Source organism: Leucopleurus acutus (genome assembly GCF_964270905.1).
Source record: "Leucopleurus acutus genome assembly, chromosome: 3".
In the NCBI taxonomy this organism is placed as follows: Eukaryota; Metazoa; Chordata; class Mammalia; order Artiodactyla; family Delphinidae; genus Leucopleurus; species Leucopleurus acutus.
The window spans coordinates 91,824,343-91,849,314 of NC_139145.1; positions in this window are offsets into that span (position 1 = coordinate 91,824,343).

Below are 24,972 nucleotides of genomic sequence, written 5' to 3' on the forward strand. Positions count from 1 at the left end.
ACCGAGAATACGTACATTTTTATTTTTAGCTAGAAAGGCAAATTATGGCAGCTATTAGTGTTGTTGGTCAAATATTTCTCAGTCTCAATCTTTAATATAATGTGATAGCATCACTCTTCCTGGCATATTGTGATCAGGTAGGCCACCCAGTCTAGTTCTGGACAAGCTGTGACTGAAAGTACTGGCACTTAATTGTTGATGTGAGATCCTCCTGAGTTTCTTTCCTGTATAATCTGCAATGTTTGTGGAAGTGCAGCTCCATCAATCTGGGTCCCTGACTGACTACTATAAACAGTGACTTCCTGCCAACTTGCAAAGCACATGTGACATAAATGAGAAATTAAACTTTTTGTTTTAAGCTAATGAGATTAGGATTTGTTTGTTATTGCAACAAACTTACCTGTTCTAACTAATACACATGGTTTCTGACTACTTGGAATGGGAAGAGAGAAAGGGAAGAGGAAAAGGAATATGTGAAGTTTTTACTTGACTATTATCAAACAGGATTCTGTATCATCTGGAAATGGCCAGTATTTAAGGCTGAATTTTTCTCTTAGAAGCATTTTAGTAGATTATTAAGAAATTCCCCTGATGGACTCCTCTTACCCTAACGCTATGCTTTGGCTAGCTGCTCTTGCACCCCCATAAGCTTCAAGCTTTCTCTAGGTCCATCCTTCACAGACTCTCCCTTTTAGGGATCCTGCACACTCTGGCAGAGGCTATTTTATTTTTAGCCGTGCCACACGGCATTCAGGATCTTAGCTCCCCGACCAGGGATCGAACCCATGCCCCCTTCAGAGGAAGCGCAGAGTCCCAACCACTGGACCGCCAGGGAATTCACTGACAGAGACCATTTTTAAACAGGATTCCTTCTAACACACACCTACATTCCTACTCGGTGTTGCACAAGCGATCTTGGAGATGTTGCACCTTTATCCACCACTAGCAGGTTGGTCACTTGCTTCTGGATGCAGCAGTAGCTCTCTCTACACTGTGGCTTCAGGCTGCACCCACATTTAGAAATCTCTTATGTGTGTCAGACAACCCAACCATTGTACTCCCGTATTTCCTGGGGTGCACACCAAGCTTTCAGAGTTGCCTTCTTGAAATGATTGCAAACAGGACTGAAATTAGAAGAATCCACCTCAAACTAACCCTTAAGGAGGAGTGAGACTCATAGCACCTCAGCACTATAGCCAAAAAGAATCTCTTCACAAGTCTCCCTTCTCTTGGCCCTTTTATCTTGTCCTTGTGAATTTTAGAACTGTCCAAGAAGTATTCCCTTATATACTTGGAAAATGTACATTTCAATCTTGTACTTCCTTATGGGATTTTTATCTATTATAATTTGACATCTACATTGAAACTTAAAATTTAACATGCTCTCACATAACAATAGCGTATATCATTTATTGATCACTTGAAATGTGCTAATAACTGTAGCAAATACTTTATATTTTTCTTTTTAATAAATTTATTTACTTATTTATTTTTGGCTGCGTTGGTGTTCGTTGCCGCGCGCGGGCTTTCTCTAGTTGTGGTGCACGGGCTTCTCATTGCAGTGGCTTCTCTTGCTGCAGAGCACAGGCTCTAAGGCTCTAGGGCGCCCGGGCTTCAGTAGTTGTGGCACGTGGGCTCAGTAGTTGTGGCGCATGGGCTTAGTTGCTCCATGGCATGTGGGATCTTCCTGGACCAGGATTCGAAGCCAGGCCCCCTGCATTGGCAGGCGGGTTCTTAACCACTGTGCCAACAAGGAAGTCCCCCAAATACTTTACATTTACTGTCTCTTTTAAGTCACACAAGATTTTTATGAAGCTGGCTTACTATTCCAATATTTAGATTGAGGCTCTGGGAGGTTTAATATTCAATTGTTGAGTGTTTTGTTTTGTTTGGCTTTGTTTAAACCACTCTGCTACATTAACTGCCATTAAGTGGTATGTGTATTAGTTACTGGAAAGAAATATAGGAAAATAATTTGCCTCATTTCTATACTGTTTCTTATACATTTTGGCATATTTTGGATATGACTTTAGAGAGAAAAAAGATAAGCTTCACTTTAAATTCTCTAAAGTGCTATGCTTATTTTATACAATTTTAAACATGAATGCCCTACAGGTAGTGATCTATTAGTATATTTTACTTCCCCTTTTGCTTGTAATGCTGCAAAATTGAAGGTATGACATATCTATACTGAGGAATATCTATTTTAAAAGTAAATGTGTCATCTCATTCATAATTTTCTGGCAATAGACTTTTAAAGTATATTCCAGTATTCTTTATGCCTTCTCAATTATAAGAACAGCTTGAAAGCTTCACATTTCAAGAGGGATTTCTCCTCAGTTTTCTCTCTGACACCACCACCCTTCCCTTGCCTTCTGTTGTTCTTTTCAAGCTTGTTCTGTTCCTTCTCTTGTTACAATGCTTTGCTGTTAGTCAAGAGGCTGACTTCTGGCATCTGTCACCCCATATCACACTTGAGAGCAGCACAATTAGGGATTTCACAGGATTAAAGTTCTCTCTTGAATATCTAAATATGTGCACTTCAGTATTGTTTATTTTGCAGTTAGTATGACTGCAGGCCAGCTGGCCTCCTCGATGAGCTTCTTCAACAAGCACATGCCAACTGACACTTGAAACTGCTCTGAATTTAATAAATGTGTGGCCTTAAGACTTTAGCTGCCACTTAGCCCTGCAATGAGCAAACACACCCATTTCTTCATACATATGGCTTCAGCTGAACCAGGCTGCAGCAGCAAGCATTGCCTTTGAAGCTAAGCAGTAACTGGCAAAGATGAAGAGTAATAAATATCTTCCATGATCCTTCTTCTTAAAGCTGCTGTTTAAAATGAGTTTGGTTGGACCTATTGCCCTTAAATAGGGCTCTTTTTTTTGTTTGTTTAGTTTTTCTTTGTTTTGTTTTGTTTTGGTTTTTTTGCGGTACGCGGGCCCCTCACTGTTGTGGCCTCTCCCGTTGCGGAGCACAGGCTCCGGACGCACAGGCTCAGCGGCCATGGCTCACGGGCCCAGCCGCTCCGCGGCATGTGGGATCTTCCCGGACCGGGGCACGAACCCGTGTCCCCTGCATCGGCAGGCGGACTCTCAACCACTGCGCCACCAGGGAAGCCCCTGTTTAGTTTTTTTTTAATTGATTTTAAGTGTTTTAAGAAGTGGAGACTTCTCTGCTTTTTTTCTATGTTATACTTATGATCTGTACACTCTAATAACTCACTTTATAAGAACTCAGTGCATTCCAAAAATTTGCCTTTATTTACACTGGTGTAAGTAATTTTCATTATAAAAACTTGAGTTCAGTTAAATGACATTTTTTCTGAAAGATCCATGGGTATGTGGCACAAAAATCACAAATCATATTTGCATTTCATTTTTAAATTAGATGTTTCACTTTTTGAAGAGACATTCAAGGTCACAGACCTAGGAAAGGTTTTCAATATGTGATCGTGCTTACATCTGTGCCTTGGAGACCACAGAAAAAGGATCTTATCTCAGACTTCAATTTAAATAACATTCTGAGCACCTCACTCTGTCTGCCCTAAACCAAATATACCTGCCAACGATGTTGAGGGACAATTATTTCTCATTTAATTGTAAGTAGATTGCTTTCAAGTTTATAGATGAACTGAAAAAAAATTTAATATAAATCTTAAAAAAAACCCACAAGGGCAATGTGCAGAGGGAGTATGCAAAACACATACTTGGAATTTTTGGTTTTCTGGACTGAAAGAAAGCAAGTTTTACAGGGTGTGTAGAGAGAAACAATTCAGAAATGGAAGGGGCTGATGCAGGCTAGTGTCAGGGAAAGAAGAGAAACTTAAGAAGCAAAATATCAAAACTTCCTTCACATTCTCAGAGAAGGGTGCCTTGCATAAAACACTGTTATGAACACTATTATGTTATCAAAGCAGGTTAGCCTAACTTAAGAATATGAGCATTTCATAACCATTGACCTCATTATATTGTTAAAAGGAAGCCACTTTTGTCCCAAAAATGAGTTGATTTTTTTCCCCTGTATGTTTATCACATTACGTAGAAGATTTTCTGGATTTCACTACTTAAAAGCTATAGATGGTGTTTCCTTTGTGTTTTCTAATTCAGATTCTCTTTCTGTAATAAAGAACACATACACTTGGAAAATCTAAATGTTTGTACAGACACACCATGAAGAGACTTATAAGGTTGTGCATTTTAAAGGCAGTGACTCTAAAACCTGACAGTGATTTGTATTAGAATTAAAAAAGACAAAAAGCCAATGAGAATACTGGGAGGAAAAAGAAATAGCTAGGATTATTAGTCACAAAATCAGTATAATAATCTGGGGTCCAAAATCCTGGGAATATATGGGGTATTTAAACCATCAACTCCTATAGGCTTTTAGTAATAACATATTTACCTAGGATCTATTGTATCAGATCTACAAAGAGAACAGCAATAAAAACAGCATTATTTTTTCTTTATGGTTATACATGGAGTTGACAGAGCGATTTGGCGGTACTAGCTGTTTACATTTTCTTCTTCCAAAAGAAATGTGGGCTGAAATGCAATGTTTGTCCCTGACCAAATTTTTCAAAATAGTTTTAAACAAAACAGTAAATACTGTCTGCCATCATTGCTTACATTTAAGGAACACAGTTTAGTATACATTGGAGAGGGTGGAGTGAAAAAAAAAGATAGACCAAAGATAAAATGGCTCTCAAACTTAAAAGAATATACAAAATTCCTTTGAAGTTGAATTGTTTATTATTGAGGACTGTTGCAGGCTTACCAGAAAGATACCATATACGGGATTTGTGCATATATTTGGAATTTAAGGATCCTGTGTTCATTATAACAAGTCATTAAGCACCAGCTACAATAAAGCAATCTGTCCCATTGAATCTCTTCATACCAGGAAATTTTGATGGTAGAAATATTAGTCTTTAAAAAAAAAAAAACTTGCAGTTACTAGAGAAGGTTAAGTTTATAAGGTAGAAAGACACAAATTATAAAAAATATAAAACATTATCCATTTATTCAATATATATGCATTGGAGTCTACTGCCAGGCACTATTTCTAGGTACTGGGAGTTCAGCAGTGAACAAAGTAGGCAAACATCCTTTCCCTGAAGGGCTTCAGGTTATTGGAGGAGGGAGACAATAAGTAGGATAAGTAAGCAAAATATATAGATTTTAAGATAGTGATAAACACTAAGGAGAAGTGGAATAGGAAATGTATTTGGAGAATAAGGGTTTAACATGTTGGAGTGGTCTGAGGAGACCTTACTGAGTAAAGACTTGAATGAAGAGAGAATGGAAGTCATGCAGATACCTTTGCAGACCAGCTGGCCTCCTCGATGAGCTTCTTCATCAAGCACATGCCAACTGAGCCTAGGAGAGCCAATGTTAGGTGAGGAGGCCAGGTTGGCTGGAACAGCGTGAGGAAAGGAGGAGTACTATGAGGTGCAGTAAAAGGCAATGGGCAGCCACAGATATATTGTCTTAGAGGTCTTTGTGAGGACTCTTTTTATCAGGTATGAGGGTTTTAAAAAGAGGAGTGACGCTCTGGCTGCAGTGCTGAGAGTAGGTGGTGGGAGGGAAAAAGAAGATGAAGGGGAGAACTGTATCAGCAGAACTCCTGGGAGGACCTGGGAGGAGATGAGAGGGAGGAAAAAGAGTGAGGTCAGGTATGTCTTTGGCTTTATCCTGTGAGTTTGCCTATGGCTGCTTATATTACTCAATGAAAGGTTGCTATCCTTTCAAGTTTGCAAATTTTTCTTGACTCTAAACTTCTGGGTTCTTCCCATTCTCTTCATTTGTATGAGTTTCCTAGAGCTGCCATAACAAAGTACCACAAATGAGTGGCTTAAATAACAGGCAAGTGGCTTAAATAACAGAATTTGTCGTCACACATTTCTGAGGCCAGAGCCTAAATTCATGGTGCTGTGAAGGAAAATTTGTTCCATACTTCTCTCCTCATTTCTGGTACACTCAGGTGTTCCTAGGTTTACAGGTAGCATTGTCCCTGTGTCTTTACATTGTCTTCCATCTGTACATGTTGACTCTGGGTCCAAATTTCCCCTTTTTATCAATATGAGGATGCCAGTCACTTTGGAGTACAGCCCACCCTAATAAGCCCATCTTAACTTATTCATCTGCAAAGATCTTATTTCCAAATAAGGTCACATGAATAGGTACTGGTATTAGGACTTCAATATCCTTTGGGGGACACAATTCAACCCGTAACATTATTCTTCCAGGCTCAGGAATGAAAATAACCTAGCTGTCACTAGCTCCAGTTCTGGTTTTCTTAACACTCATACTTTTGTAAGTTTTCTTTGTAAATAAATTTCTTAATTATCATATTTGAGTGTGTCACCTGTTTAATGCTGGGAGCCTAATTATGTAAAAGTCTATACAGTAGAGAAACAAGAAAACGAATGCTGGCAATAGCAGCAATGGGATAAGGTCACCAATCTGGATGTAATTTTAAGAATGAGGCAAAAAGATTTGCTAAAGAATTGAATATGGGGTATGACAGAATGAAATAAGTCCATGTCTTTTGACCTGAGTAACTGGAAGAATGGTGTTCCCATTTACTTAGATGGAGAAGGCTGTGAGAAAAGCAGGTGGAAGGGAAGCATGAGATCAGAAACTCAGTTTTGAATATGTGAAGTTTGAGATTCCCATTAGACAAGTAAAAGGGTCTCTTGGATATATGTGTTTGGAGTTTAGAAAGAGGTCTATCAATGTACACTTGGGAATCATTAGTATACAGATTGCAAATTTAAAGCCATCAGGATGACTGAAAGTCAGGAAAGGATTAAGTGGAGACAGAAAACAGATCCAAAGGTCTAACTCTTGGAACTCTGAAGTTTAAAGAGAAATGAGTAGCAATCAAAAAAGTTGACCAAGAATGAGCAGCCATAAAAACAAAAGGAGAATCAGGTATTTGGGGGTCAGAAGGGAAATGGAAAGATTTTTTAGGGAAGAGAGTATTCAACTATATCAAATACTGCTGCTTGTGGGTCAGGTAAGATGAGTTCTGAGACTGATCACTGGATTAAATTAAAATTTTTGAAAATAAGTCAGAGCTAGAGACTGGACAGCACAGGTACAGGTGCAATCTTATGCAAAGCTTGGGGCCAAGTTAGACTAGTGGACAATTCTAGAACTAATGTGAGAAGGGTTAAAACAACTGTGTCACATGCCATTTACAGAGATAAGTGTTTTTGTAGAGTTCATTTCATACCATTTTAAAACTTAACTATTAACTTTAACTTAGCAGTGGTTTATCCTAGGAATGAAATTGGCAGGAAGGGCGTTTAATTTTATTACTTTACAAAGGCCTATATCATTGAGATGTTTTATAAGGAGCATGTGCTATTTCTGTAATCAAAAATGAAAAGAACACATTCAAAAATAAATGTAGCAGTGATCAACTTCCAGTATGACCATATGAGCAGCTCTGCTGACTCACTCTCCAGTGGTACTGGTGAAAATTATTTTTTGAAAGCATCCAATTAAAGCCTCTGGAAATGGTCCTAAGGACAAACAGAAAGTGAAGAAACATCTAATCAAGAAAATCTATGAAAATGTGGAAAGAAAGGCAAGAATTTGGTATTTGAACTAAGACATCTCCCTCCTTCTACTCTCTCAGCACAGTGAGGCAGAGACTCCACTCCAGATGACTGCAGTCAAGAACATAGAGCCTCCACTTTCCCAGCTCCCAGCCCAGGCCTTTTCCCAAGAGAAGCAAGACTTCAACTTTTCTCATCCTACCCCAGATGCCTGCTATTGAGGCTAACTCCTGGGCAACTGGGCTGGAAACAGTATGTTTAAACACATCTTTCTTATGAAAAACAACCAATTTCACTTTAGGACTATGAAAATATACATTTTTTTTGGCTCATTTTCCCCAAAGATAGACTGTTGCATTCTGATAATGGAATCCACAAGTATAACAGGCTCAGCTAGTCAGTTGACTTGAACACGAACATATTCTCATGTATGAATAATGTACAGTTAACGTGATTCAGAAGCATATACTTTTTATATGAAAATGTTACTATGACTACTTCAAGAATAGTGTAAATATGAAATTCATTTTTAAAAACACAAAGTATCCTTCTCCTCCAGAAAATCAATCTGTATAACAGATTTAAGGCAAAATTCAAACTACATTTCTAAGTCTTTTTTCCCCATCTGCAAAATATAACCCAGGCTCTCTCTATAACCCCCCTATCTGTTCCTGATTAGTTTGATCAACATTACAGTATATTAGAAAGGCCTTTCTCTTGGGAATCCTCTTCAACTTTCATTCACAACTTTCCCCACTGCCTATTTCCTCTTTGCACTTTTCAACTTCACTAAATCATGTTTGCTTTTTATTTTCACATTACTCTTTAGAGACTTATAATTCATCATTCAAATTTTCAATACTCTATAGAAATATAGTTGGACAATCATCTCTAACTACCCTGATTTATGTAATAAATATACTCCTTAGGGTATCTCAATGTGAAATGGAGATGTCAGTATGTACAGACTATAAGACTTATTTAAATATTCCATATTACCTAGAAATATATTACGCCATGGCCTATGAGGTAGATAGAAGGTACTAACTCAACAAATACTTACTGAGCATCTACTGTGCTAGGCTATGGGCATATATATTTGAGTAACATAGGTGTGGTTCCTACTCTCTTAAATCTTAAAATACTGAAAATATTTGTAATCACTTACACGTATTCAAATGGGAGGACCAGAGAGGATAAGTGTGTCATTTATTTGAGGTACTCCATTATGGTGGTAGAACTTACCCAGTTTAACTCACTTCAAAATTAGTTTTCAAATAATTCTTACATGTTACCCTATTTTACTGAATTATCTCCACCTGCATAGATAGATAAACCAGAACAGTTTGAAATTAAGAATTACTGTTCTTAGAGTATGTTCAAAAAATCAGTTAAGGTTAATTACTCACATGAAGAAAGCAAGGGTTTGGAGTACAAAGAAAAAAAATGTAGTTTGAGTATGTTTCCCCACCAAGAAGCTTTGTGGCACTAAGTTATTTAACCCCTCTCAACTATGTTTCCTCATCTATATAAGACAGGAGGAATAATAAACACTCAATATTAAAAACAAACCAAATGAAGCTTTAAGAGTCAAGAAAGCAAAGAGGATATGGAAAGCTTAGAGGAACTACTCCTGGGCAAAAATAATGAGTTTTTTATCTCTTGATCAAAAATTTCTTCCAGCCACCCTCTTACTTTCATTCCATTGTACCTGGTACAATGGAATTTCACAAATTAAAGGCTTTTATTTAGAGTAAAAGTTCATATTCAGCGATACTCTACTTTAGGCACAGTTGTAAGTGCAGTGACATAGTATATCATTTATTATTCCCAATGAGATAAGGCAGTATGAGGTAGATACCATTATCATTTGATATTTACAGAGGGAGAAATTCAAGCATGGAAGAAAACCTACCCAACACCATGAAACTAGTAAATGACAACACAGATTCAAGCTAATACATAACCAGACTAGCGAGATCGCCTTCTCGCATTTGACCCTGCAGAACTTTAATATAAATCATAACTTGGTGAGAATCAGTGTGTCTAATTGTTTTCTAGATAATAACTAGTAGAATGGGATTTTAGTAAAGAAAAAATGAACACATTTTATGTACAGAGAGTAGGTTACCTTTGTGTTACTTATAAATTATATGGCTTAGTATATGGAGTATTTGTGAAAAAAGACATTAAGAAGCGGTTAAAAGGGAGGACCTAAAATGAAGGTAGGTATATGTTAAAAATAAACTTCCAGTTTCTTTAAAAAATTTCCCAAGGTTGACCAGGCCCCACAAAAAGGACAGAACACTCTTCTTTTAAATCAAGTCCACCCGCTTTCTGGTCTCAAAACCCAAGCCTTTATCACCATTACTGTAGATTAACCACACATTTATTTTTAGAAATTGTGATCTGGTCTAAGACCAAATGATTATTTATAACATTTTTATGAAAAAAAAAAATGTATCCCAAGTTCCAAATAGCCAAGTAACAAATGAGCTTTTGAATGACAACTAGTTTAAGGGCTTCAGAGACTGTATGTGGGATAATTGGGCAAGTGGAACAGAACAAAAAGCTAATCAGCTAAAAATACTAGTGACTTTGTACACTTTGAGTTATTTTTTTTTATTTTTATCTTCTTAGCCACAATCCTCAAATGAAGCTTAATCACTGTGTCTCTACCTTCAGTCTCAAAATTTAGCATACCACCTTTGGATACACATTATTGAAATTTTCATACGATATGACTCCTTTCTAGACATTCCATGATGAATCACGTGGTGGAAACTTTTTAAAATTTTATTGAAGTAGAGTTGATTTACAATGTTGTGTTAATTCCTGCTGTATAGCAAATATATATATGTATAATTATCAGTTATACATATATACATGCTTTTCTATTCTGGTTTATCACAGGATATTGAATATAGCTCCCTGTGCTATACAGTAGGACCTTGTTGTTTATCCATCCTATATATAATAGTTTGCATCTGCTAATCCCAATCTCCCAATCCTTCCCTCCCCACCCCCACCCCCACCCCCCACCTTGGCAACCACAAGTCTGTTCTCTATGTCTGAGTTTGTTTTTGTTTCATAGATATGTTCATCTGTGTTGTATTTTAGATTCCACATATAAGTGATATCATATGGCATTTGTCTGTCTGACTTACTTCACTTAGTATGATAATCTCTAGGTCCGTCAATGTTGTTGCAAATGGCAATATTTCATTCTTTTTAATGGCTGAGGAATATTTCATTTTTTATATATATATATATATATATATATATATATAAATGTATACCACATCTTCTTTATCCATTCATCTGTCGATAGACATTTATGTTGTTTCCATGTCTTGGCTATTGCAAATAGTGCTGCTATGAACATAGGGGTGCATGTATCTTTTTGAATTATAGTTTTCTCCAGGTATATGCCCAGGAGTGGGACTGCTGGATCATATGGCCACTCTATTTTTAGTTTTTGAGGAGCCTCCATACTGTTTTCCATAGTGGCTGCAACTGGTGGAAATATTTTTGAACTGTTTAAACAAGTTTTCTTTGTAGCACAACAAACGTTCATTACATCTGCTACAATACGCATTTTATAAAAGCCATTTTCTCTTTTGAATTATACCAGCTCTATCTCTAAATTTTACAGACAGATATTCCAGGTTTTCTTTAAATATCTTTTCTATATCACTGTTTAGATTTTCTTGAAACTATCTACTTAAGATAGCAAGTGATAAATTTTAATGGATAAATATAAAGCAATCATTATCTCTTAGAACTCCACCTATATCTTCAAAAGGATGTTTTTATATTTGAACTACGTCCAAGACCACAAGGTAGAAAAGATGTCGGTCACACTTTAAAGTAACATGATAAGCGCACTCCTGTCATATTTCAGAGTATGTACAGCAGTGTACAATCTGGTTTCTAACAATGTCTTAGAGCCCATACTTTCCTAATTGATGTTAATTTTCTAGATTATTTGTATGTGATGTCCAATTATAAGTTATTATGAGACTGCTCTCATGTTTCATAGACATTTACTTTGATTCATTTTATCTCATAATGCTGACTGAGCCCTGTTATAAAGATTGCTAAACCAATTATATTGTCAGGAATGATGATAGTTAACAATGATCTGGATCCTGTTTGTGCACAGTCCCTCCTGCTGAAAAAAGTTTGACTCAAAACATAATTAAAATCTGTTACTGCATCATAAAGCGAGAAATAAACTTACTTTCCAAGTAAATATGTTCTTAAGAGAACTAGATGACATTAGTGAAAATGGCAGCGTAAGAACCTCCAAAAATTCTCTTCTACAGATAATTATAAATCTACAAAAAATTGTCAGGAGCAACATTTTCAGAACTCTGGAAATTAGCCAAAATTTGCAGCAGTTCTAGGACTGTGTATTCAAGAAAAACAGCTGTATCTCAGCAAGAACAGTGAACTTTGTGGCATTTTTAACTTGTCCTAATCACAACCCCAACTCTCCATCTTGGTGGTAGCATTTACAGAATTAAAGAATGCAGACTTTATAGAATTAGTTCAGAAAAGTCATGGAAAAACCATCAACAATAATAAACCCTGGCAGCAAGGCGTAATTGAAGGTATAATTTCCAGTTGCCACATTATATATTTTATATTATTTAAAATGTCCAGTTTTCAACTAAAAATTAAGTCTTGAATAGAAAAAAAAAGATATAGCCATTATGCAGCAAGAAAAAAGCAACTAATTGAAATTTCCCCTGAGGAAGTCTAGACATTGCACTTACTAGGCAAAGAATTTAAAACAACTACTTTAAATATGTTCAAAAAGTAAAATAAGGCATGTCTAAAAAAATAAAAGACAGTATGACAACAATGTTCCACCAAGCAGAAGATATCAGTAAAGATAAAAAAATTAGAAAAAGGAATCATACAGAAATTCTGGGGTTTAAAAGTAAAATAACTATAATAAAATCTTCACTAGGTGGGGAGTTAAAAAGAAGACTTAAGCAGGTAGAAGAAAAAAAATCAGCAAACTTGAAGACAGGTCAATTTAGATGATCCAGACTGATGAAGAGAAAGAAAAATGAACTGACTCTAATAAAAGATCTATGCGATACTGTCAAGCATGCCAATATATGCATAAGGGGAGTATCAGAGGAGAGGAAGAAAGGAGAAGCAAGAATATTTAAAAAAATAATGTCACCAAAGTTTCTGAAATTTAATGAAAAACATGAAGCTACACATCCAAAAAATCGAACACATTCCTAGTATGAAATCTCAGAGATCCACACCTAGACGCATCAGAGACAAACTGTCAAAAGCCAAATGCAAAGAGGGAATCTTGAAAGAAATAAGAAGAGACTTATCATGTACAAATGGATCCTCAATAAGATTAACAGCTAATTTCTCATCAGAGATGATGGAGACCAGAAGGCAGTGGGAAGACACATTGAAAGTGCTGAAAGAAAAAGAAAAAACTTTCAAACAAGAATTCTGTATCCAGCAGAATAATAATTTAAAACTGAATTAAAAAATTTAAAAATACTAAATATGCAAAGATTGAGAAATTTTTCACTATCAGACTTGCACAACAAGAAATATTAAAGAAAGTCCTTCACACTGAAAAGAAAAACACTAGAGAGTAATTCAAACGAAAATGGACTTCTACCTCCCATTATATACAAAAATTATTAAAAATGGATCAAATACCTAAATGTAATATCTAAAACTATCAAACGCTTACAAGAAAATTAGTGTAAATATTCATGGCCTTGGATTATTCAATGGTTTCTTAGACATAATATCTAAAACACAAGGAACCAAGGAAGAAGTAAATGAACATTATCAAAATATAAAACATTTGTGTTCCAAAGACACCATCAAGAAAGTGAAAGGATAATCACAGAAACGGAGAAAATGTTTACAAATGATGTATATCAGTAGATGTATCTAGACATGATATATCTCAGTGTTATATCTATCTATTTATCTATCTATCTATCTACCTATCTACCTACCTACCCATCTCTACCATCTATCATATATTTAGTATCCAGAATATTTAAAGATCCCTTACAAATCAACAATAAAAGAAAAATAACCCAATCAAAATGTGGGCAAAGGATCTGAACAGATGCCCAATACATACTTAAAAAGATAATCAACGTTATTGGTCATTAGGTAAATGCAAATCAAAAATGACTAGGCAGGAATACAGATGCAGATGCAGAAAATGGACGTGTGGACACAGGGGTGAAAGTGGGTAGGAAGAATTGTGAGATTAAGATTGACATATACACACCACCATGTGTAAAACTGATAGTGTATAGCACAGGGAGCTCAGATCGGTGCTCTGTGATGACCTAGATGGGTGGGATGGGGGGAGGTGGGAGGGTGGTCCAAGAGGGAGGGGATATATGTATACATATAGCTGATTAACTTCGTTTTACAGCAGAAACTAACAAAATATTGTAAAGCAACTATACTCCAATAAAAATAAAATCACTAGGCTATAATCAAATAGACAATATCAAGTATTGGCAATGATGTGGACGAATTAGAACCTTCATACATTGCTGGTGGGAATGCAAAATCGTAGAGCTCTTTTGGAAAACTGTTTGTCAGTTTCTCAAAAAGTTAAACATAGAGCTACCATAACACCCAGCCATTCTACTCCTAGGTATATACTCAAGAGAACTGAAATATCATGTTCACACAAAAATGTGTACACAAATGTTGATAGCATTATTATTCAGAGTAGCCCCAAAGTGAAAACAACCCTAATGTCCATCAACTAACGAACAGATAAAACAGAATGTGTAGATGGTTAATTTTATGTGTCAACTTGACCAAGCTAGGGGATGCTTAGATACCTGGTTAAAGAATGGTTCTGGGTGTGTCTGTGTTTCCAAAGAGCTTACTTAGCATTTGAATCGGTGGACTGAATAAAGCAGATGGCCCTCTCCACTGTGGGTGGGCACCATACAATCCTGAACAGAAATGATGAAGCAAGGTTGAATTCTCACTCTGCTTGACTAATTCTTATTCTGCTTTGCTGGCTGAGCTATAGGACATTGATCTTCTGTTGCCCTTGGTGCTCCTGGTTCTTAGGCCTTCAGACTGTAACTGGAATCCATACCATCAGCTTTCTGGCCCTTACGCCTACAAGCTACACCACCAGCTTTACTGAGTCTCCAACTTGTAGAAAGCAGATCATGGGACTTCTCAGCCTCCATAATCACAAGAAATACCTTATAATAAATCTCTTTTATATATATATATTATTTATATATTTATACATATTACACATTATATATATATATATTTATATACCCATTATACATAGATACATAAGAGATAGATAGATACATAGATAGGTAGGTTAGATATATAGGGATACCTATTGGTTCTGTGGTTCTGGTTCTCTGGAGCACCCTGACTCATACAATGTGGTAAATCCATACAATAGAATATTATTCATCCCCCCCAAAATGAAGTACTGATACATGCTACATACAACATGTAGCAGTAAACCCTGAAAACATTATACTAAGTGAAACAAATGAGACATAAAAGGCCACATTTTCAATGATTAAATTTGATTCAAAGGCTTTATGATTCAAACAATAAAATGTCCAGAATGGGAAAATCCAGAGAGGCAGAAAGTAGATTAGTGATTGCGAGGGTTTGTGGAGAGTTGCGAATGCAGAGTGACTTACAATGGCTATAGGCTTTCTTTTTGGAGTGGAAATTTATCTGGAATTAAATAGGGATAATGGTGCACAACCTTGTGGACGTATTAAAAAGTGCTGAATTGTACATTTTAAAGGAATACATTTTATGGTATGTATATTATATAAAAAAGAGATTATAAATAAGTATTAATTTATTTAAAATTAAAAAGAGAGAACTTCCTGGATTCATAGTAAACAGCATCATGAACTCAGTTTCAATTGATTCAAGAAGGTCCCTAAAATATCTATGGATTTTAATGAGAAGTAGGAATGCCACAAGTATGCTGTTTTAAATAATGTAGTAGGTCTCAGTGTCTCACAAATTTTTCCTATAAAAACTACCAAAACAGTTCCTGAGAAACCAGGCTCTTTTAAGAAGAGTAAAGATCATTTTATTAAATCATGTCACTTGTACATAATATGTCTCCTAAGTATAAACAAACCAGCCCCTAAAAATATGTTAACAGTAGTCTTCACCTACATATACAAATTGGTAGGAAATCATGCAAATTTCTGTTTCTGTTTCTAGGCCAGGAGGCAAATGGTTGTTTCTAAGCTGCTAACTTTATATACACATACAATAAGACTGATAGCATCTAAGCTGATCCAGATATATCAATTACTACATATTAATGTATAGTTTAAGAGGATTTTTTCATCTTCAAATCCAGAGGGGGGAAACACTATTGACATACAGACTTTAATTTCTTCCTGTCCAGAGTGATTTGTGGCCTGTCATTCTTAAGGCATTTTGGAAGAGAGAAGACTGACCTCCTGACAGTCTCCTTATCTCTATTTGAGAAGACACAACTGGCTGAGGTTTTCTGAACTTATATGTCATTGAGGCTGCAATAACCGAGACACGAGTGTTTAAAACTGCAAGTAATTATGAACAATATAGAAATAACCTTCTTTGATCAATTATTCCTTAAAGAAAATGGATTCTCCAAAGTGTATCAGCTAATTTTTAGATGTTTCCATAGTTGGAACCCACGTGGAATTGATTCCTCTTTCCTTGGACTTACGTTACATTTTCTGTGTACCTCTGGAAATCAAGTTCTCACACAGCAAACAAAAAGGGCATCTGTGCTTTATTTCATCTTGTGTAGAAGATATCTTTATATGTATTATATTTCTTACTAAATTGTAATTTCCTTGAGTGTAGGTAACATGCTATTTTTAACTTTTCCTGTGCATAAGATCTGAAGATAGGCACTCAATAACTATTTGTTAAAAGAATAAATGAGCAAATGGAAGTCCATTCATTGGTCATGTTGAAAGACAACCTAAGCCCCTGAGGATCCAAAAGGGCCTCATATTTTTCTGTTTAATATATATAAACCCAGATTTTTTTTTAGTCTGTCATGCAGAACTTAATATAATATGTATAAATTACTTGTCTTGTGAAAATATGTCATTAAAATATCACATTTTCTGAAACATGCATTTTAAGTTTTGTATAAGTGATTTCTACTACAGAATTCGATCTTCTACCAATTTGCTTGAAGAACTTAAATCCCTGCTCAAAGGTTTATGCAATTACCCAGCAGGGCACCTTTACTAAATTTAGGGAATTGCTGGGAGTTCCTGTGTCTGAGACAGGCAGGTCCTCTCTTCTTCTACAGTAAAAGAGTTGGAGTGGAGCACATGGCTAACCAGCTAGAGATGACATTTCCCCACCTCCTATCAAAGAGCCTCTTTCTGAAAAGCCTCCTCTGTAAACATGTTGTAAGGAGAATGACTTACAAGTTTTCAATCATCTCCAGTGCAAAACATAGCCCACTTCTGTACTAGTGTTCTCCTTTCCTCTTCTTGTGATTTGAAACAATGATGTGTTCGCAATCAGTCTCTGATTATGCAGATGAAGACAGCAACCTTGCAGATTGCCAAGCAAGAGAATGGAAAGATCCAGACCCAGAATGAGCATGCAGAGCTCCTACAGCCTGGACATCTGGTTTGCTACTGTTGGAACTGCCATCTGAGGAAAAACGTACTTGTCTCCTCTATAAGCAATTGTACTTTGGGCTACCTTTGCTATAGCAACTTAGCTCTTACAGTGATGAATACATTTCCAAAACAGAAATGAAAGAACAAATTTCTTGGGTTTCATTACATGTAGAGTTCAAGCAAGGGGCCTAGCTCTGCCAATTAGACACACTTAAGTAAAACTTTGAATCAGAAGCTTGTGAAGCAAAGGGCAGAAACTGTATAACATCTTTTCTGATGAAAGTAATGCATATATATTAAATACTTGATAAACTGATTAACTGTGTGCATAGACAGCTATTTAGAATTAAATTCCAAAGAAATTAAAAAGTGAAATAAAAATACCAAGTCCTATTCTAAAAGCTATCAAAATATAAAGTTACAAAGTGAAAATCTGCTACCATTACATTCAAATGGACAGAGCCAACAGCAGTCATTTTCTTTATTGTTATATTTTGATCTAAAGACTTTTTTGTTCCCTAATGAACCCATTTGATAACCAGAGTAAATGTTACTTTACCCATTCTTCAGCACCTTTAAAATGAGACAGCTCCTATCAAGATATATCTTAGCATTGGTTGAAGCATGAAGAAATTTTAGAATGCAAAACACAGCTATAGTATTCCCCTCTTGAACTAGAGTTCAAGTCCCATACCTGTGAAAATCTGAGATTTCTCCGTATGTCTAGATCTTATTATTCTCATATGTGAGTTGCTAGGATTTATCTACACTGTATAGTTCTGTGATTCTAACTGTGGTTTTGTAGCTTTATAAGTAAAGTAAGAGTAAGAAAGTCAGTTGATTGTGTAATAAGACAAAAATATTTACTAATCACAGAATGAAGGTATTTAAAGAATATTATAATTTTATTTTAAGTTTAAGAAAGTATAAAAAGAGTACCAGCAACGTTTATGTATTTTTTGATGATATTTAGAATGCTGTAAATAATCAGCCAATTGGCAAACCTCACGTATATTTCAGCCAATTGGCAAACCTCATGTATATTTCAGCATTAAGATAACTGGGGCTTCTGTTTGTTTAATTTTACTTTCTGGGTGCTTATAGTAACTATTTATATTGGTAATCAGATTTATTGTAGATTGGGAAATGAAACAGATTTACTTTAATGAAAAATAATCAGATTTCGTTTTATTGGGGCATGTACCTGTTTTGTCAAAAAAAAAAAAAAAGATAAGTAGAACAAAACCAAAACTTAAAAAATGTCAAAAAGGACATTTAAAATGTTTAAGTAAATTCATGAAATGCTAAAGTATCTGATACCCCAAATCTGCCCATTGTTAACAGGAGCCAAGTTACAACCCAGGCTTGAGGGACTGTGCTAAGGGAGATGCCTGTGTTCAGGACTTCCTAATTATAAAAGGTTGAATTCCATGTTTCAACTTTGAAAGCCTAATAAACTGATTACCATGTGAAGACATTTTACAAGAGACTTTTAATAGAAGTCTTTTAGAAAGCAAGAGAAGTGCTTTGTTTTAACAAGCATTTTTCTCATATTGGAGGCAAATTTGCAGCTTCCACAGGGAATGCAATTCCTTCAAATGTAATCTTTGCCACCTGGTATTATTTTTCATCTTTATAGTCTGATATTTGAAATTTGTGTTTCACTTTGTAAATAATAGGGGAGAAGCAGAATACTACACTGAGTTTTTTTAAAGTCTCTTATGCTTATGAGATGTTTTATACAAAATAAATGTATATTTAAAATTTAGAATAGCAGAGGCCCAATTACTATTGGTTAACTGAATATGCTTTTCATTTGATATATACAAATATGAATGACCAATATTCAAGAATATAGAAGAAAATATAAAGTTGCTATGAAACGTAACTTATTTTTATTATTTTCTGACAAATATATATATGTAAATATATATATATATTCTGAGATAGTCTACAGTCATTGTAAAAATATATTTACTTCTTTTTCTTCAAGTGGGTCTTAAATAAAAATATAACCTACCATTACAGTCAGATTCTATGGATGTTACCTGAAATTTTACTCCTCTTAAAGAAAAGCTTCAATAACAGGAAATAATAAAAACTGCTTAATTGTTTTTGCAGTTATTGCATTTTCTAACAAAAATTGTAAATTGACTTTTTAAAAGGCAGTATGCAAATACTTAAGGGTTTTTTCTCCCATTTAATACCCACTAGAGAAAAAAGTGCTCACATCTGGACTTGTGTTTCTTTTGAGGCCAATCTGTGTCTCTACTCAGCTCCTTCCTATCCTCATGATAGACAGGAAAAAAATCTAAGAGGGCTGAATAATCTGAAGGAATATTTTAAACTTTATTTTTTGGTTTGTACAGAAGTGTGTAGTTTCATTTGTTGCCTCAAAAAAAAAAAAAAGAGAAAAGCAATCTTTTCTAGATCTACAGTATGTATACTGCATTAAATACTAAAAGTAACTACATCACCTAACATTTATATTGTATGCTTACCAAGTGCCAGGATTGTTCTAACTGGTTTACATGTATTAACTCATTTCAACTTCACGACAATATAAGTGAAATATTACTGAAATATTATTTTTCCCTTTTTACATCTGCACAGTTCTCTTTTGTGCTATAAAAGCATTTTTCCTCTAGTTATTTCTAAGACTTTTTCCCCAGTGACCTTGGTTTTTTGCACATGAGGTGTAGAAACTGTGGAATAATGAGGCAGCTAAGTTTTCTGATTATCTCTCTGTCTCTGTCAGTCTCTCTCCTTCTCTCTCTTTCCTGCTTGGTAGAAGAAGCGACGCACTCAGGAATGAGTAAATCCTGAGTATGCCCTAGATCAGCGGTCCGCCATCTTTCTGGCACTGGAGACCGGTTTTATGGAAGACAATTTTTCCATGGACATGGGGGAAGGGATGGTTTCGGGATGATTCAAGCGCATTACATTTATTGTGCACTTTATTCCTATTATTATTATATTGTACTATATGATGAAATAATTATACAACTCACCATAATGCTGACAGGAGGCAGAGCTCAGGCTGTAATGCGAGCGATGGGGAGTGGCTGTAAATACAGATGAAGCTTCGCTCCAGTGCCCACCACTCACCTCCTGCTGTGTGGCCCGGTTCCTAACAGGCCACGGACCGGTACCAGTCCATGGCCCAAAGGTTGGGGACCCCCTGCCCTAGATTACTGGTCTGTTCATGGCAAGGAAGCCTCCAAAGACAGATATTGGGATTCTTCTTAATAAAAGCAATAACATTTAATAAGTGATTATTAAGAAGTAAGAGAGGGCTTCCCTGGTGGCGCAGTGGTTGACAGTCCGCCTGCCGATCCAGGGGACACGGGTTCGTGCCCCGGTCTGGGAGGATCCCACATGCCGCGGAGCGGCTGGGCCCGTGAGCCATGGCCGCTGAGCCTGCGCGTCCAGAGCCTGTGCTCCGCAACGGGAGAGGCCACAACAGTAAGAGGCCCGCGTACCGCAAAAAAAAAAAAAAGAAGTAAGAGAGATGAAGCTACATGTATGCAACAAGCTAGTGTAAATACATTGGTCATTTTAGTTACTTTAGTCAGTTGAATGAGGGGCCAATCCTCCATATGAAAGATGAAAGTGATAGGGACAGAGTAAAGGGACAAAGTAGGTGATTAAATAGTTAATCCCACTAGGGGATTGTAAGTAAAGATAAAAGTATGGGAGACCTGTGTAAGTTAATGATCACTTAAGAAAGCAGGTTGGCTTAACCGCAAAACCAAGCAGGCCTGCTTAGCAACAAAACCATGCCACAGAAGCATGAGATGTGCTCCAAAACAATAAAACAATGGTGGCATGAGACCCACATCCTGCCTAGTGAGCTCAGTAAGTTAATGACCCTTAGGACATGCTCTCTGCACACATAAAAAACAATAATTTATGGAAAGGTGACATTTCAAAGTGAAAGAGCCTCACTGTACTGAGACCTAAAATAATTTTTCCACAGTGCCATGACAGTCCTAGCTTGACCATGGGGGGGGGGAAGAAAACTCCCCTGCCCAACCCGGAGGAGGAGCTGATGATGGAAGCGTGACGTCTACTCAAGAATGAGGAAGAAGGTGGTCTTGTCTTCCTCCCCATTTTTCTTTTGATTATAAAATTGTAGCCTGCTAAGTTCTCTGGGCACAGCACCCTCTCACCCGCCCACTTGTAAGCCTCACAAGCGTCCTATTCTAATAAATCACTTCTTATCTACCACTTTGCCTCTCACTGCATTCTTTCTGAGCTGAGACATAAAGGACTAGTGCTCCTCGGAGCCCCCCCAAAAGGCCACCTAGCAGTTTCAAAAGTAGTCAAAACATAGTATGGTCTTAACGACACCACTGGAGATCTCATTTATAAAATTAGCTATGAGTAGAATACCATAGGCTTCAGAAATTTGGTATTAAAGAGCCATTTCTTTAGACTTAAGCATGGTTAATTAACATATAAATAGCACTGACTGACTGACAATACTACTTATGTAGTAATCATTTTAGTACTGTTTTCACACTAAGAGAGACCTTCAACTCATCTAACCTAAAGTAATAAACAACATGAAAAGTTTACGAACCATGGCAGGGCTAGGAGTATGGGATAGAGGAAGTGGTGAAGGATTTTCAGCACTCAAAACCCACACAATTTATGTTCTGTGTCTATTTCCTTTAGTTATAAAGCAGGCATAGCTTTCTGAATGTTTAAACTACAAAACTACAATGTTGTTCTAATCTCTGCTTGTTGGTCCTCATGTATTCCAGCTTAGAGCCTGTAGGTAATATTCCAACTTTCTGATATTTTGTCAATTTCCAATCTCGTCTCTATTTTACTTGCAATCTCCAATAAAGAGATTGAGATCATTCCACGTATGTTTACACATATATCCTCACCCTTATTTGAAACTTACTTTCTTGCTTCCTTCCTTCTTTCCTTCCTTTCTGCTCATCTATCCCTATGATCTCAGAGACGTAAACTCCTTCTCTCTAAAACTTACTCCTCTACTAGAATGCTTTTTTACATTCTCTTCTAATTGTGAGGAATATTATTTCTACATATCTCTTCTCTAGCACCAAAGCAGCAATTCTGTCTCATTTTCTTCCAATTCTTTCTCATTTCCTTGTATTTTAGATAAGAAAAAGCTTTCTTTCTTAATATTATAAAACACCAGTTATATCAAAACACATACATAAACACAATTCTCTGCTGTCATTACTTCATTATTATTTGTCCCTTCTTTCCCAGTTAAAATTCTTGGGTAACAGTATCTAATTATTGCCCCTGACTTTTCATTTACCTCTTCAAACTTCCATCAACCACTCCACTGACACTGCTGTAATGTCAACAAAAATCTCCTTGTCACAAAGTTCACTGATTTGTTTCAGTCCTTGTCTTTCTTTTGGCCCTCCAACAGTTATCACCCTCCTTGACCTCTGCACTACAGTTGTAATTGTTTATGACTTCCTTTTCCTGAATGTTGTCTTCTTTGTCTGTCAAGACAGTATTCTTGTATTTCTCCTTTCTTTTCGCATTCCTCCTAGATGCTTTCAGTTTCTTTTACCATATTTCCTTTAAATGTGTTCATCTCTTTTAATTTAGATTAAGGACTTCTAGGGTTGTTTGCTTACATTGACTTTATAGAAATGTCCATTTCTTTATTCTAAAGAGTTAAAAAGTCAAGATTTAGCCTCTAATACGAATTCTACCTCTATTTCTTCCAGTGACTACTTCAGGACCCTTTGTCTCTTAAAGTCCCCCTAACTTCCTCAGCCCACAAGGTCCTTCTCTAAATCCTTTTGTGTCTATATCTGTATCATATAGGGAAACACCTGATTCAACACCATTCTTTACTCTTGCCTGCTCTTTGTTTTGTTGTACCTCATCTGGTTTTACTGTGAATTTTTTTTTTAAGCACCAATTTATCTATTTAGATATCCTGTATAAATACCCAAGAAAACTTTTGAATTTTATTTCACTTAAAGCCTCATCAAAATAATGTGGTATTTTTAGTGTGTTGTATGTTAATAACTCATGAAGAGCCTACAGTAATCTAAAAATTCCATTTGCTTAAGAAATCAAAAGAGCATAAAAAATTTCAAATTTGAGAAAATTATTAATTTTTCTTTCAAATCCAATTGGCACATTTAAAAAAAATTCAGGATTCTTATCCGATTTTTCCTTGAGAAGAAAAATAAAAATCTCTTGACCAAAGTTAAATTCCATCCTAAAACAGGAAAGAGAGAAAATAATTTATTGCAATTCTTTGTGTGAAAGTAATAGTTTTTGTGCCATGAGAAGGCTACCATTTTTCCAGTAAGTAAAGATGCCCTATACCATGAAGGCTTGCCATTTAAAGAACAACCAGGAAGCAATTCAATGAAGAGAAATTGTTAAGGATAGGTTTCTTGCTGCATTCCAATCATGTTCTTTTCAAAACCTGGCTTTATGGATTTTAAAGAAATCCTGAGGGGGTACTCTTTTCCTTTTGTCCCACTGAAATATCATCATTAAACTCCTCTAAAAATGGTTTCTGATATGATTCTGCTTTCCAGCTGAGGCAACATTTTCTATAAGTAATAACAAAACAGCTGAACTGAGTAAAAGCAAACTGGGCAGATAGGAATATCAATCCTGATGGGACCAAAGGGAGCCCTGTGTTAACTTCTGAAGTATCTGAACTTTTCTGAACCAGTTGGTTTTGGTTTTGACTGAAATTGGAAATGCTCTTTCACTTTCAAATCCCTGCCAGAGGGGGTTGCTATGGTAGACTTCTCTATTTTTTTCTTTTTCAGAGGAATTCAAGACGGGAGATGTCAATGTGTGTGCTTAAGCGTAAAAGTGATCATTTTTTAACCACTGGTGGGAAAGTAGTTTGCCAGTGGGGAGCTAAGTGTTGAAATCTGGCATTAATCCGGCAGAGTTGGCCCAATAGATCATAGATAACTATACAGTATATGACAGTGAGTTCTCTTGCTTAAAATGAAAAAAAAAAAAAAAAAAGGAAAGTATTGAGGAATGAGACAGGAGATTTTTCAAAAGATGCACTACACTGCTCTATTGACTTAAGCCAGCCACAAGGAAATTTAAAAACAATTTAGAGAATGGAGTTCAACTACCTCTATGAAGATCACTCTTCACAACATAGGTGGATAGGGAATATCCTAGCATGAAATATTGTCTGGCATGTGTGTTTACCATAAGGCGTCAGCAGATACTAAATTGCATTCTAAAAGTTTGGTGAATTTAAGCTGAACAGGCTGTTTATGTCACCCAGAAGCAACAATAATGATACCCCCCAAAAGTGGAAATGGAAGTAAACAGCCAAGTGTCTGTCTCTTGAGGGAAAGTTAATAAAAACAGAAATCCAATCCTTCCACCAGGATTATGGTGAGCTGGGTTTCTATATAAGCGTGGCTAAAAGCTCCAACTGTCATGCTCTTCATGTCAGGTCACAAATACAAGCTGTTTGTTATTTAAAACTGATCATCAAAAAATCTGAATTTAGGAATCACTCTGAAATAAGAAATCTGAAAGGAATTCTGAAATGAATTTTTCCTCATTTTTAAAAAACATAACAATTACCATGACTGGAAGTGGAATTTAACACCCTACCCATTTCAATTTAGAATAAACTTTCCCACAAAATATATTTAATTAAACAATCTTCAGTTAAAATGGGTAAGAAACCAAAAAGTAACACCAAAACTATCCCATATAAA